This window comes from Desmodus rotundus, chromosome 1, assembly GCF_022682495.2.
Source record: "Desmodus rotundus isolate HL8 chromosome 1, HLdesRot8A.1, whole genome shotgun sequence".
NCBI lineage: Eukaryota > Metazoa > Chordata > Mammalia > Chiroptera > Phyllostomidae > Desmodus > Desmodus rotundus.
In genome coordinates, this window is record NC_071387.1 from 205,005,514 (window position 1) to 205,019,965 (window position 14,452).

The window sequence follows — 14,452 nt, forward strand, 5'->3', positions numbered from 1 at the left end:
GTAGAGAACAAAACAAGCAAAACGGAAACAAACTCATAGATACAGAGAACAAATTGATGGTTGCCAAATGGGAGGGGTGTTGAGGCCTGGGCAAAAAAGGTGATGGGATTAAGATGCACAAATGAGCAGTTGTTAAAAAAAACAGTCACAGAGATGTAATGTACAGTAGAACATATAGTTACTAATATCATAATAACGACATATAGTGCCGGGTGGGGACTAGACTTAACAGGGTGATCACTTCCTAAGTTACAGAAATGTCTAATCACTATGTGGTACACCTGAAACTAATATAACACTATGTATCAGCTGTAAGTGAAAATTTTTTTATTGCATGATTAAAATAACTACAGATTCTTCTCATTGCAACTCAGGCACATTTCTTTTTTCATATATGGAACAGCATTTTCTAAGAACTTGGAAGCCATAGAGAATTCTTCATCTTCTCTGTGACAATGGACTTCTGTGTCTCTGCTGAGACAGACTCTGAATTGCCCCTCTCTTCAGCTGGAAGACTGGAGCAGAAGGACTAACACATGGGGCTTAACCAACAATTGACGAATTCTCTTTCCCAATAGTGCACCATGTGCGTGCTGAGACGTGCTTGCTGTGCTGCTACAGAATGATACGTATCTGTTTCACTCGAACAAAAATAATTCCCTCCTTATTGCTGTCTGCTGAATTTAAAAAAAAATAATAAATCACCCAGACAGAACTTCAGACATAACAGATTTTTTCCTGGTAGTCCCAGGAAGCAGTCTTTGTGGGGTTATATAGAAAAGCAATTTTCTATTGATTAAAAAAAAAGACTCTACACGATCGCTCCGTGAGCATTGAGATGTTAGCAGCATTTTCTTTAAGTACCAAATAATTTGTCGGGAAATTGTATGCACTCTGTCTTTCCCAGCTGTGCTGTAGTTGAAACTCCAACGTGGAGACATTCCTATCGTTTGCTTTCCTTTAGATGGTACCGTATGATAAAACTGATTTGCAAAGGATTTTGATGTTCTAAAGCACTTTCTTATGTACTTTTTTAAACATAACAAATCTGTGTTAAAGGCAAGTCAGACATCTCTTTTAACGTTTTACAGAAGAGGAAATCACAGCTCAGAAAACCTAAGAGATTCTCCCAGCGTTAATTAACTAGTAAGTGATGAAGCCAGGACAAAAGCACAGACCTTCTGACTAGTCCAGTAGTCCAAGAACAATGTCGACTATAACACTACTTGATCGGGGGCAGAGGGGGGGCCACAGAGGGAGTAGCTTCTGATCCTATTCTCAGTGTGGAGAAAATGGAGAATTGTTATATAATATCCATGGATGCAAGGAATCGCCTGCTAAAGGTTCTTTTCCTGCTAAACATACCCAGTGGTGTGCTACTAAATGTTTAACAACCTGTCCTCCAGGAGGGGGGTGCGTCTAGGCTTGCAACATTTGCCAGTTTCCGTGGTGGAAGTACTCCCAAGTGGCTGACTTTAGCTGCCAGTGTTTCGTCCCTGAACACAAAGTTGGGAAGCGGTTGTACACTCCGCTCTCAGAAGACGGTACAAATGGCGCCAGCACACAGAGTCCACACAGCCTTATAACTCCATCCAGTGGGTGGCACTTTTTATAAAGACTCGAGAGCATTTCTAACTATCGTCAAGCACTCACCGTGTGCCAGGCACTATTCTAAGGACTTTGTGTACATGGGCTTATTTTAACCCTTACATCAATCCAATGAGGTACACTCTATAATTCTGTCACTCCCAGTTTACTGCAATGGAAGCTGAGGCACACATGGTGAACTTGACTGACGTGACAACATTAGCAAACGCTGGCGCAGGATGAAGCACAAGCACTCTAGCTCCAGGGCCCCTGCAGTGGACTCAGTGCTGCTTCCACATAATCATAGTGTCCACATCTGATGTAAGTAATTGTAACAGGAGCCAGCCAATCAGTCAGCTCGTAGTAACCCAGGCAGACAGTTCACCTCCAGTATTGCTCATCTTCACACAACATGGCATCGTCTTCCCAGACCTTCAGCGACAACCATCTAGATGAACACCTGGGGAAAACAGCGATGGCCCAATGTCTGCTCTGAGTCTTTGCGTGGCGGTGGTGATTTCATCTGGTGCCCCTCCCCTTCGCTCCAAGTTTGCTGCTGGCCACTGAGCAGAACTGGACCACAGACCTCAGTGAACGAGTGATGCGGTGAGCGGGGGTAGGTGGAACTTATTCATACTCTCTGCTCTTCGTATTCACCCAAACGCCTCCAAACCAGGCTGTGCAGAAAGGTGGTGCTTCACAGTCTCCCTCCAGCCACTCCGTGCGCGGGCTATGAGAGAAGGGCAGACCCCGAGGAGACCCCCCATGCCTGTGAATCCAGGGCTTCCATCTGACCTCCCTCAGAAGACGATCGCAGGCCAGTAAAATAAGCCGGTGAGATGAAAGGCTCTGCAGACCACCTGAGGACTGACCCATGAGGGGCAGCCTCTCCACTGGGAGGCTGGGGGTGGGAGCTGGGCTGGGTGCCCCTCCGCGGGGGGTGGGGAACCTTGGATACCTTATGCAGGTGAGTGATGTGGGATAAAGCCAATAGCCTACATTCCCGGGAGCCAGCCAGTGCCCATCGCTGGGCCTCAGTTTCCCCATTTGTGGAATAAAGGTCCTGGGCAGGTAATCTAGAAGCGTGTTGTTCAATATGATGGCCACTAGCCACATGTGTCTTGTGGGTACAAGATAAACACCAGATTTCTAAGACTTAGTACAAAAACAAGAATGTAAAATATCTCATTAATAAATTTCTATTTTGATTCCATGTTGAGATGGTAACATTTTGGATATGTACTGGGTTAAATGATATATTGTATTTAAAATTTTTAAGGTTATGATTAACTAGAGAGAATTACCACATTATCAGGGAAATTTCATTTTTATCTCTAGAAGCTCATGAACACACGTGAAAGAAGTAAACACCTAACAGGGATTCTTCTCGCGGAGACCTCCAAGCCCTTGCCTCTGCCACCTTTCTCTCCGAGAATCTATCCTTCTTCAAAACACTCAAGTGTGATTCCCTCACTTTGTCAGAAAAAACCTGCTCCACTTCCACAAAGGTTGGTTTTTCTCCTGCCCGCACCCCAGACAGTGGGTGAGACAGTACAAGGTCAGTATTGTCTTCCCTCGCTGTTCAAGGGCGAAGACATGGAGCTTCGGGAGGTTCCTCGCAGAGTGAAGGGTCACAGCGCCTGTGAGCAGCAGAGACAGGCTCTCCTGCTGTCTCCAAAGCCAGGCTTCTGTCTACACCATAGTGCTTCCCATCACGCCTCCCTGGTCCCGGGTCCCAGCAAACCCACAGAGAGTCATCTAGGAGCCAACACCTTTAAGGGATTTTAAGAATAGTTGCTGGCACCTGCTAGGCACCAAAGATTTTCCAGATGCAGAGGGTGTGAGTGCAACAGAGACTCTGCCCTCAAGATTACCCTTGGCCCAGGGTCAAACAGGTGGACATCTGTGCGGCTGCAGTGCTGAGTACACGTTAGCTCTACATACAGGGTATCACGAAGGCTCAAGGGGGAAATAATCTGCCTGCAGCATCTGAGGAAGGTTTTGGTAGGAGGTTTAAAAAAAAAGGCAGCCGAACGTATTGCTCACATCTCCGCCCATTGGAAGGATTTCCTTCACTCCTGTCTTTCTAGAACACTCCTGATTGTGACTTAAATGTGCCAGGGTATGTGCGAAATCATTTGCAGCCTGAATTCTTCCCTCTTTAGTCCAGTGGCTATAAGGAACCGCCCCAAGACTCTTTGCATGGATTGAGGGAGAGGAAGCAATGCAGAAAGAGACGTCGTAGAAGTTTGAACTCCATTCGTGCAGATGACTTGTGAATTCAGTGCTGGAACCCAGTCTCTCATGCCACTTCCACTTCATGATGGGCTCGTTAACACATTCTTCACGGGTGGCAAGTGAGCTGCATGGTCTCTTGATGCCCCATGGCCAGGCATCCAGATGCTGCCAGGGGCCAGTATCAAACCAGGAAATGCTGTTCAAAGAATACTTCTCAGCAGAAGAAGGTACAGTTTGCTCTGGGACCGCAGGGGTCTGCACTGTGATTCTCTTATAGACGCAATTCAGAAACTGCAGATGGCATCCCCGCTGCCACAGAAACTTTGAGTATTGCTGAATCTGCTGGGTCATAACTCCCCAAGGGCAGAGCTGCTATCCTACAGCCTGCACTCGGTGAAGTGCCTTTTCTTACTCTGGGCCCCCAAACCCAGCGGTCTCGTGGGTTATTAAACAAACACTTCAGAGCATGTATATTCAAATGTAATATACATTGTCTCCAAAATTTCAAAGAATCTTATCAGATATTTTTAGCGATCACAGTTCAAGGTGCAAGAACTATTTTCATACTTTGGAAGACGTAGGAAGTCTGACGAATTCCAGACCACTGAAATTCTCCAAACCAGCATCTCTTATTTACGTCTTTGCTCAGCCCACCCAAGCTAAAGAATAATGCAAAGTAATGTGAAACGTGGAAGGGAGAAACGGCCTTTTCCTAACGTGCATTTCAGTCCTGGGACTGTTTCTTGGATTCTGGAAACCACAGCTTATTGTTTGGTCTTTTCATATATCTTTTACTTCCTTCCCACTTACCTCACCTCACTAGTCCTTTGTTTCAGTAAAACCTCATGATGGCAAATAACAGAAACCCAAGGCTGGCTTAGAAAAAAAAAAAAAAGAATTTGTCTGTGAAGTCATGGTGGTATCTCACAAAATCCAAAAACAGGAGTAAAAAATTGAAATGAGAAATTGGAAAGATGTCAAAATCCTGTAAGAAATTTCATTCCATTGTTGATTTCAGCCTCAGCTCACACTTTCGCTCTCTCTCTCTCTCTCCCCCCTCCCTCCCCCACTGCAATTGGAAGGAAAAGGCTGCCTCCACACAGTTGCCCAGTTGTTACCACTTCATTTCCAGCTACTCAGAGAGAATAAGGAGTGATGTCTGGATACTCATTTCAAAGAGCAGGAGGGAGAATCCAAAGTGCCCAGTCTGGGTCGGGTTCTCCTGTTCATCCTTGTACTTGCCTGTGTTAGGGGAGGAGGGGTAGGCAGTCACATGCCATAGACAAGGGTACTCAAATTGTCACTACTAAAATCTTTTCTAAGTGAAGAAGTTTCTCTTTTCATTCTGGATTTTCATTGTTTATTTTCCTCGTGGCTTTTGGTATTAAACAGAATTCTATGCCCAGATTCTTGTAAGCTTATTACATTCTGAATTGACCGAGATTGTAGAAGGAATTCATGTTGGAAGAGCAAGTGATTATTACTAGGGTCAACGTGTGGAACGAAGAGGCAGTCATCCGCCACGTTTGGGCTGTTGCTAGCGGACCACCCACCTAGAAAACAGAACCCACCCATCGTCCCTGGCGGCGCAGCCAAAGAGCCCCGATCCCAGCATGCTCCGTGGTTGACATCTGGTCAGCTTTAGCCGGCGGAAGCATATGATAAAATGGGTTTTTCCTGATTGGCTCTCCAGAAGTTAAATTATTTATTTAGGAATCAGGTTAATTTATGTTTAATTTACCATAGTAAGTTCTTCACCTACCCAGTGCTCCGCCTCACTACTTAGTGTGGCAAGAAGAAAGAGTTTCAGAAGGAACTGGAACCCTTACAGAATCAACATAGTAACAAGCAAAATCAAAGGAATAGTTGGTGATTCTTGGCTAAATGTCATGTAGGAAACAATCTAAATGTTTTGCTGGTTTGGATACATGTGAGGGAATTGGAGTGTTCTACCTCCTATCTCATCTCTGAAGAGCACGCATATTGGAAACTTAGGTGTAGTCACTGATGATGAGAATGACAAACTTCATCTGTCCTGTGGAGTGATGGGCACGTAGGCAGGTTGCCAAATGTGTTCGACAGTCTATGAACAGTTTGCGTCTCTGAGCACCGGAAGCGGCGGTTCATACCAGGTAATGCACTGCTGTGCTCAAGCACAACTGAACGACAGTAAGAATATTTTCATATCTTACCTGTATTTTTATATGAGTGGGGCCCAAAGTGCAGAATTTATTTATTTATTTATTTATTTATTTATTTATAAATCATTTAGAAAAGATTTTATTTTTAAAGGGGAAGGGAGGGAGAAATACAGGGAGATACACATAGATGTGTGAGAGAAACATTTGTCAGGTGCCTCTTGCGCACCCTCAACTGGGGACCTGGTCCACAACCCAGGCATGTGCCCTGACTAGGAATCAAACCAGCGACCTTTTGGTTCACAGGCCGGTGCTCAATCCACTGAGCCATACCAGCTGGGGCCGGAATTTATTTGTTAAAAAATTATGTATTTATTCTTACGTGTTTAAACTTCAGTCATCTTCAAGGTACTCTCCATCTGATGCAGTACACACATTGAGACAGTTTCTTCACCACTCAACACAGTTTTTGAACTCATCGATTTGGATGCCTTTTAGCTTCTGCCATTTTTTCTTTCACCTCTTCTACACTGGCAAAACATTTCCCTTTGAGGACTTTTTTCACCAGGGAAACAAAAAAAAAGTCGTTTGGGGCAAGATCGTGTGAATAGGGAGAGTGGTCATGCCGTTTTTGGTCAAAAACTGCTAAACACCAGTGCATTGTGGGCAGGTGCGCTCATAAATCACCCATCATGAAATGGGCAAACGTGTTGAAAGAGTCTCCAAAACAATTCACTGAAGCCGAACACAGCCTCTCACAACAACGCCAGCTGGTGCACTGATACAGCTGGGTTCCTAGAACACTCACCCCACGGGGGAGACCTGTACTACAAGAGGTCCACCCTCCAGGAGATAATTCCAGCTTTTTTGGGGGGTCCCCCCTCATAAGTTCTTTTCATAATAAATGACAAATAGATTAATAAAATTCTTGTAGTTACCAGCTTTAATATTTTAATTCACCTTAAAAGACTACCAAATTTTGTAGTTCTAACACTGTCATCTAAAAGTTTAATTATTTTAAATGACAACCAAATATTAAGACAAAAATAATATGATAACACCTTACACAGGGACATTAATTTGCATTGCTTTACAAACTGTAGCCAGCTGTTTTCATCTAGTTTATTGTCTATTTACTTAGGAGGTAGCTAAAAGAGTTATTATACTCCTATCAGGGAATTAACTGGCCTAGGGCCACACAGCTAGTTAGAATATCTGGAACTAAAACTCTCATCTCCTCACTAAATGTCCTGCGTTCTGTTCTCATTTAAACTATACGAACTTGTGTGTGTGCATGTGTGCATTACAGGAGAGATCTATGGTATATAAATCAAAATGTTAATAAGTTACCTGCGGCAAGTAAGAATATGGGTGTTTAAGTTTTCTTATTTCTCATTTGATATAATTTCCTGCATTTTCTATAATCAAGGTCTATTATTTTAGAGTTACAAAATTGCCACCTTTTATTTAAAAATATGCAACATATTTTCTGATTTCTATTAAAATATATTCCTATCGGATCTTTCTCCCAAAAGTCAAAATGCAGGGAAATGAACTTGAGAGTTCTAGTTTGTGAGGTTTGTATTTTCCTTTAGTCAAGGGTTTCATATTTTGTTCTTCCTATTATTTTAATTTTCTTTGAAATTGGGGATATGCAAACTTATTTTTTTTCAATTTTTAAATTATTTTACTGTTGTTCAATTACAGTTGTCTGCATTTTCTCCCCACCCCTCTGCCACACCCCAGCCAAACCCACCTCCCTCCCCTGCTTCCACCCTCCCCCTTAGCTATGTCCATGTGTCCCCCATAGTAGTTCCTAAAAACCCTTCTCCCCACTATCTCATCCTCCCTATCCCTTCCCCCCTCCCCTCTGGCTATTGTTAGACTGTTCTTAACTTCAATGTCTCTGGTTATATTTTGTGCAAACTTATTTAAATTGTTGTCTTCAGTCATATGAGCAGTGTTTTGAAGGGTTAAACTCAGGGTATTGCAGAATTTAAGATTCTTCCAGCGGCTTCAACTATTGTGATTGTTCAGGGAAGCCATTGGCGCACAAATCTATAATTATTCATAATAGAGGGTATCTCTGTAAAATGAAAATATCGTCAATGGTCCTGCTCAGAAATGTGACTTGGTGGCCTATGTAAGCAAACCAGAACTCTAAGCCTGTAAATGCCTCAAAGTTATGGCACCAAACTCTAAAGATGACCAATCACAGTTAACTAGGCATTGAGCTACCGCCAATCAATAATTCCCTCGATTTGCTCTCACTTCTTCTCTCTAAAAGTCTCTCCACAGCTCCTAGTGGTAGCGCCCTCCTAACCACTTCTGGTTTGGCACTGCCTGAGGAATTGCCTTTTGCTCAAATAAACTCTTAACAGTTTTAATATGCCTCAATTTAACTTTTAACAACACCGAAGTAGCCTAAGAAGTGAGTCGATTGCCTAAAATCACTGGTATCCCAGTAAGATACGGCACATGTCTGCGTGGTTCTGAAATGCGTTCAACTACAAGAGGACATTGAATAACCTCAGTTCTGCTATGCTTCTGTTCTGACTGGAATTCCTACTGAGTCTAAATAGTGGACTGTTTCCTTTTAGATCCGTATGGGAAATATAACTCACTGACTTGTAGATGAATCCTAATGAATTTTAGTTTTCATAAATAAGGTGCCTCTGTGAGAGTCAAAAATCGGTGTTAAGGCTGTAAATACCGTAGAGGAGGAAAATTTTTTCTCTTCTACTCTTCTAGGTTCTGTGGCTGATTTGAGAATTAAATTGACATCAGACAATTTTTTTTAAATATATTTATTGATTATGCTATTACAGTTGTCCCATTTCCCCCCCCACTCCACTCCATCCTGCCCACCCCCCTCCCTCCCACATTCCCCCCCCATAGTTCATGTCCATGGGTCATACTTATAAGTTCTTTGGCTTCTACATTTCCTACACTATTTTTACCCTCCCCCTGTCTATTTTCCACCTATCATCTATGCTACTTATTCTCTGTACCTTTACCCCCCTCTCCCCCTCCCACTCCCTTATTGACAACCCTCATGTTCTAGTTGTTTGCCTAGTTTGCTCTCGTTTTTGTTTTATGTGTGGTCGTTAATAACTGTGAGTTTGCTGTCATTTTTACTGTTCCTATTTTTGATCTTTTTCTTAGGTAACTCCCTTTAACATTTCATATAATAAGGGCTTGGTGATGATGAGCCTCTTCAACTTGACCTTATCTGAGAAGCACTTTATCCTCCCTTCCATTCTAAATGATAGCTTTGCTGGATACAGTAATCTTGGACGTAGGTCCTTGCGTTTAATCTTGGGTAATGTAATTATGATGTGTCTTGTTGTGTTCCTCCTTGGGTCCAGCTTCTTTGGGACTCTCTGAGCTTCCTGGACTTCCCGGAAGTCTATTTCCTTTGCCAGATCGGGGAAGTTCTCCATTATTTGTTCAAATAAGTTTTCAATTTTTTGTTCTTCCTCTTCTCCTTCTGGCACCCCTATAATTCGGATGTTGGAACGTTTCAAGGTGTCCTGGAGGTTCCTAAGCCTCTCCTCATTTTTCCAAGTTCTTGTTTCTTCATTCTTTTCTGGTTGAATGTTTGTTTCTTCCTTCTGGTCCATACCATTGATTTGAGTCCCAGTTTCCTTCTCATCACTATTGGTTCCCTGTACATTTTCTTTTGTTGAACACCTAAGGCTCCGCCCCTTAAAGTAACAGACGCGCCAAGACAAACAAACAAAAAAAATGGCCCAAATGACAGAACACTTCAAAGCTCCAGAAAAAATACAACTAAGCGACGAAGAGATAGCCAACCTATCGGATGCACAGTTCAAAGCACTGGTTATCAATATGCTCACAGACATCAGACAATTAACAGAGAAAAAATTTTAATTAGGTTTTTAGGAGCCCCACTTAAGGTGGCCTGAAGATTTAGGGTTATAGACCACCCTGGGCTAAGGAAGGGGATAGGGCTCGGGCTCCAGGGTTGCAGAGGGGAGGAAGGCAGGTTTGAGGAAGTTGAAAAGAGAAAATGAAATGTTTGATGAACAAAGGTTGCCCCAAAGAATAGATAAATCTCTCAGGTGAAGTTATCTTTTGATAAAGCTCTCTTCCTGGGCCAGGCCCCCTTCCTGAAGTAAATGACACTTAGGAAAGGTTTACTTCTACTTCATTCTCAGAGCTTTTTAGTGTCTACAGTTTCTCAACATAGTCAGCTCAAAATAATCTTTGTGTCAAAGAGGCATACTTTGAGGTAGCATATTCTGCTACCCTTCAGCATTTTACTTCCTTTCATAAAGCTGCAGGGAAGAAGTAACTGATGTTTTTTAAATGGAGACAGCAGAATGAAATGAAACACAGAATATATTTTCCTAAAAACAACCATTTCAATAGTACAGCAAAGTTAGGTGGCCTTCTCGTTGGTATGTGGTATCCATTTACTGAGATCAAACATTCCAATAATTAAACATAATCTAATTGTTTTAAATTTTTTGTGTTTTACTATTTGGTTGAAAATCAGCATGGAGTCTGAGGTTGGGTTCTCCAGAAAGCAGTTTAGCATTGCAGAATATTTATTAAGGAGTGCCCCTTGGGGGCAGCATCTGTGGCAAGAAGAAGGAAGCAAGAGTGGGCAGAGCAAGAGGTCAAGATGCAAAGCAGGCCCAGGAAAGCCTTGGCTGACCCCACAGAGGCTTGTGGGTGTGGAATGGCCCTTCTGCATGGTCCTGCATCAGCCAGCATGTCCAGGCCTTTGTCCCCCTGCCTCAGGGAGGTGGGAGTAAAAACTGCTACAGCCCTTCTGGAGAGCAATTGCGCATCAGTGAGTGGAACTGCGTAAGCACGTGCTCTGTAACTTGCCTGTGTTACTGGTTTGTGTGGGCTTCCGAGAAACTCTTGCAAAGGTTCAGGAGGAGCCACAGCGTGGCGGGGAACAGAAGTCGGGTGCTGTGGGCCACCCAAGAACCGCACAGACAGAAAGGGCGAACTCACAGGACAGCCCCACCAGGGTCAGCGACAACGAACTGAACATTGGTGTGGTCACAGCACAGCACTAGCAAACACTTACTGAACACACGCTGTTTGCCAGGCCATTTGTTGTTTCCCTTTTCAGCCCTCTGTGATCTCCATTACAGCATCCCCCAATGTGGGAACTAAGGTATGGAGGGGACGTTCTGTGTGCTCAAGACCCCGTAGCTAAAAAATGGCAGAACCAGAATTTAAAGGCAGGAATTCTAGCTTTGAGAGGTCCTGCTTTCCATCACTACCCCAAGCATAGGTCTTTGGCATAGAATGTTGAGGGGGAAAGGACAAAGTGATTGACTTAGCCATCTTAACCCTGCCTTGGATCCTGACTCCATCAGAAAGAGCCAAGCCTCCTCCTTGACCCTAACAAAGAAATGTTTGGAATAGCCACATTCACCCGTAATCCTTCTGAAAAGCCCATTGACACAGTATTTTCTAGGCTCATTTTTAAAGAAATGTTTACACTGATTCACAGTGACTGTTGGGGACAAACTACAAAAAGGGTCTTAGCTGAGGTCTGCGTTCCTCCCGGGAGATGTGCAATGCCTTGGTACAGTCAACAGGGGGCGCTGCACTGCTCCACCTCTGCAGCTCAAGCATTCCCATCACATACATTAAAGCTCCTGAACTTCCAGGCCACACAAATGAACAACAGGGGAGCCAGAAAAAGATGAAGAACGGTGGGAAGAGTCTGCGAGAGCCAGAGACAGGACCGGCTTCTCGCGTGTGGGACTGTGCAGTGGTACAAAGCCCCACGCATAGAACACCCACACTCGGGTTAATGCTCTGCTAGTCTGTCCTGACATGTTTCATATTTTTTAGCAGAAGCCCCACGGTTTCATTTTGTACGGGGCCTCACAAGTTATATAGCCAGTTCTGGTCAGAAGGTTTGGGGCCTGGCGCTTCCAGACGCATTTACCCTTCCCTAAGGAAAGATTTCATGTAGGATTTTCTGCATCAACTGTTTTCACTGTCCAGGTCCAGCCATAAAGTCTTTCAGTCGAACCCCCTCTAAAATTATTTGGAAGATATTTTGCCAGTGTTCAACTAGGCTTGGAGCTATAGCCAAACGAATACTTTTTTCCACGTCCAAATTCCACTCTCCTTCTGGGGAAGGATGGGAGTGAGTCCAACCAACACAGCTCCATGGAGGCACAGACCCGGTGCATGGGGTGGTTTTTACCTAATTACTGCAAGTGATGCTGAGAGCCAGGGAGCCGCAGAACTGGGACCTGAAGTTGCAGGTAACGACAGAGCAATGTGGCTCAGAAGCTGGTACTGAACTAATCAGATAGATTAATTAAAGCCGTTATGTCAGGGGAGCAAGCTGGAAGTGAAAAGGGCAACCCTGGCGTCGGTCCATTGCCCACAGCTCATTTTTTAGGTACCTTTCAGGTCTCACTTTCATCTTACCTTCTCAAGGATAAGATGACCACCATATTTAAAGCAACTCCCTTTCCTTGTTTAAATCAGTATCATAGATTTGTGTTTCTTTCTTTGCACTTATTACAATTTTTACTTATCTGTTATTTACACGTTTTTTAACTATTTCCCTCTCTAAATTGTAAGTCCTCTGGGATCAGGAACCATGTCTGTTTGTTTATTCCTAGTGTCCTCACAGATCCCACAGTGGTGGGTGCCCACCAAGTACCGCGTTTCTTGAAAAAGCAGACAGGTAAGGGCGGATGATCTTAAAAAGGCAATACTATGAGGCTCACTCCAAAGCAGGAGAGTGTCTTATTTGCCTTGCTCTCCTTAGTGTCTAGGCCCTCGGTAGCTAGTACCTTGCAAATACTTAACAAATACTTTAGAATAAATTAACTAATGAAGTTATGTGTCACTTAGGAAACTTCAATGTGTAGTTCACCTTAAAATCCTTACATACATAAATCAAAAGACTCTGATTTTTTTCCCATGGTGGAGATGCATATAGTTTACTTTCCGAATCAAGGTACATTTTAATGGATTCTAAGATTGCTTGCTTATATTCCTTTGTTGGTATGGCATAATAACGTTACTTATTTCTCTCTCATGGTTTACCAGGCGGTTTCTGAGCAAATATTCAGTGAATCCTTTGTTTCTCAATCAGATTATATTTGATGAACAAAACTGACTACAACTGTGAAAGGCATTCCCCCTTTTAAAGATGAAATTATGGGAGGTACATATAGTTTCTCATTGACAGACATATTTTAAACTCACCAGGATTCTTTTAAAAAAGAAAATGCTAACCTCTATAAACTGGAAGAGAAGCTTGCGATTCATTTCAGACTTGAAAAATCAAGCTAAACTTTCCTGATATATTTCTGGTGTGTTGGTTTATTTCTATGTATTCTGACTATGCTAAGCACTATGTATATACATACACAGATACATATGTGTTTGTGTGTGTGTATGGGAGTTTTCTCTTCCCCCAAGACACTGATAATACAGCAGGAGAGATATCAATCAAACATCCCTAACAAATGCCACAAGAGGCCAGTGTAGTCCAAAGTGTGATAGAAGTGCAGAGCCAGGAAAGGTAGATCACAGCTGATCAATTAGGGGATGCCTAATGGAGAAGGTAGCATTTTAGGTGGGTCTTAAAATGGGTTTGTTTCAGTAACTATAATGATATGAGTGACATGGAACATTTTGTATATGCTAATTGGATAGAACAGCAATTCAATGGCCATTTTTAATATCCCTATGTGTTGTTAATAATGTCAAGGAAAGCTTACTTGGCAAGCTTTCAAGTTCCAGCTCCTAAAACATCAGATAGATAGATAAATAGAGCGTGCTCTTGAATGATCTTTAAAAATTAAAATCTCTGGTGTAAATTTTTGTGTAATTAATGAGGTAAAGAACATGACAAAATGGCACTTTCAAAACATTTTGATGAGCAATGTTTTATCATAAGGCCAGTTTAAAATCTTGAAATTTTAGCTCTGTTAATTTAAAAATAAAAAAAGAAGAGTAATCAACCTTTCCAGTTTTACTGCCTGGCGCCCAGCAGAGAGAGGGCTCCACCCCGGATTTCCTGCTTTGGCCCAGTTTTCTTGACACCATGCTATGCTAACCTTCACATCAAATAATAGGTGGATTATCTTAGTACAGTTTCCATGTTTCTGCTTGCCAAACTTTGGACTTCATAACAAAAATTAATAAAAATCAATCTCCCACTCAAAAAGAGTAGACAGGCCAAAGTTGGCAGTGGATACACTTTCAAACTGTTTTTTGAGCAAAATTTTTTAAATTATAATAATTCATATTTTTGAACACTTACTTTACACCAGGAACTGCATTTAAGCACTTTTGAAATGTGTCATTTCACTTGGCCATCTTAACAGTTCTATCAGGTTGGCATTATTATTAATGTCTGTTTTACAGGTACAGAAGTTGTGGCAAGTATAATTGAGAACACGCCCACAGTCACCCAGGCCGTAAAACTGGCGCTTGAGAAACTGGCGCTCTGAGCTCTTAAC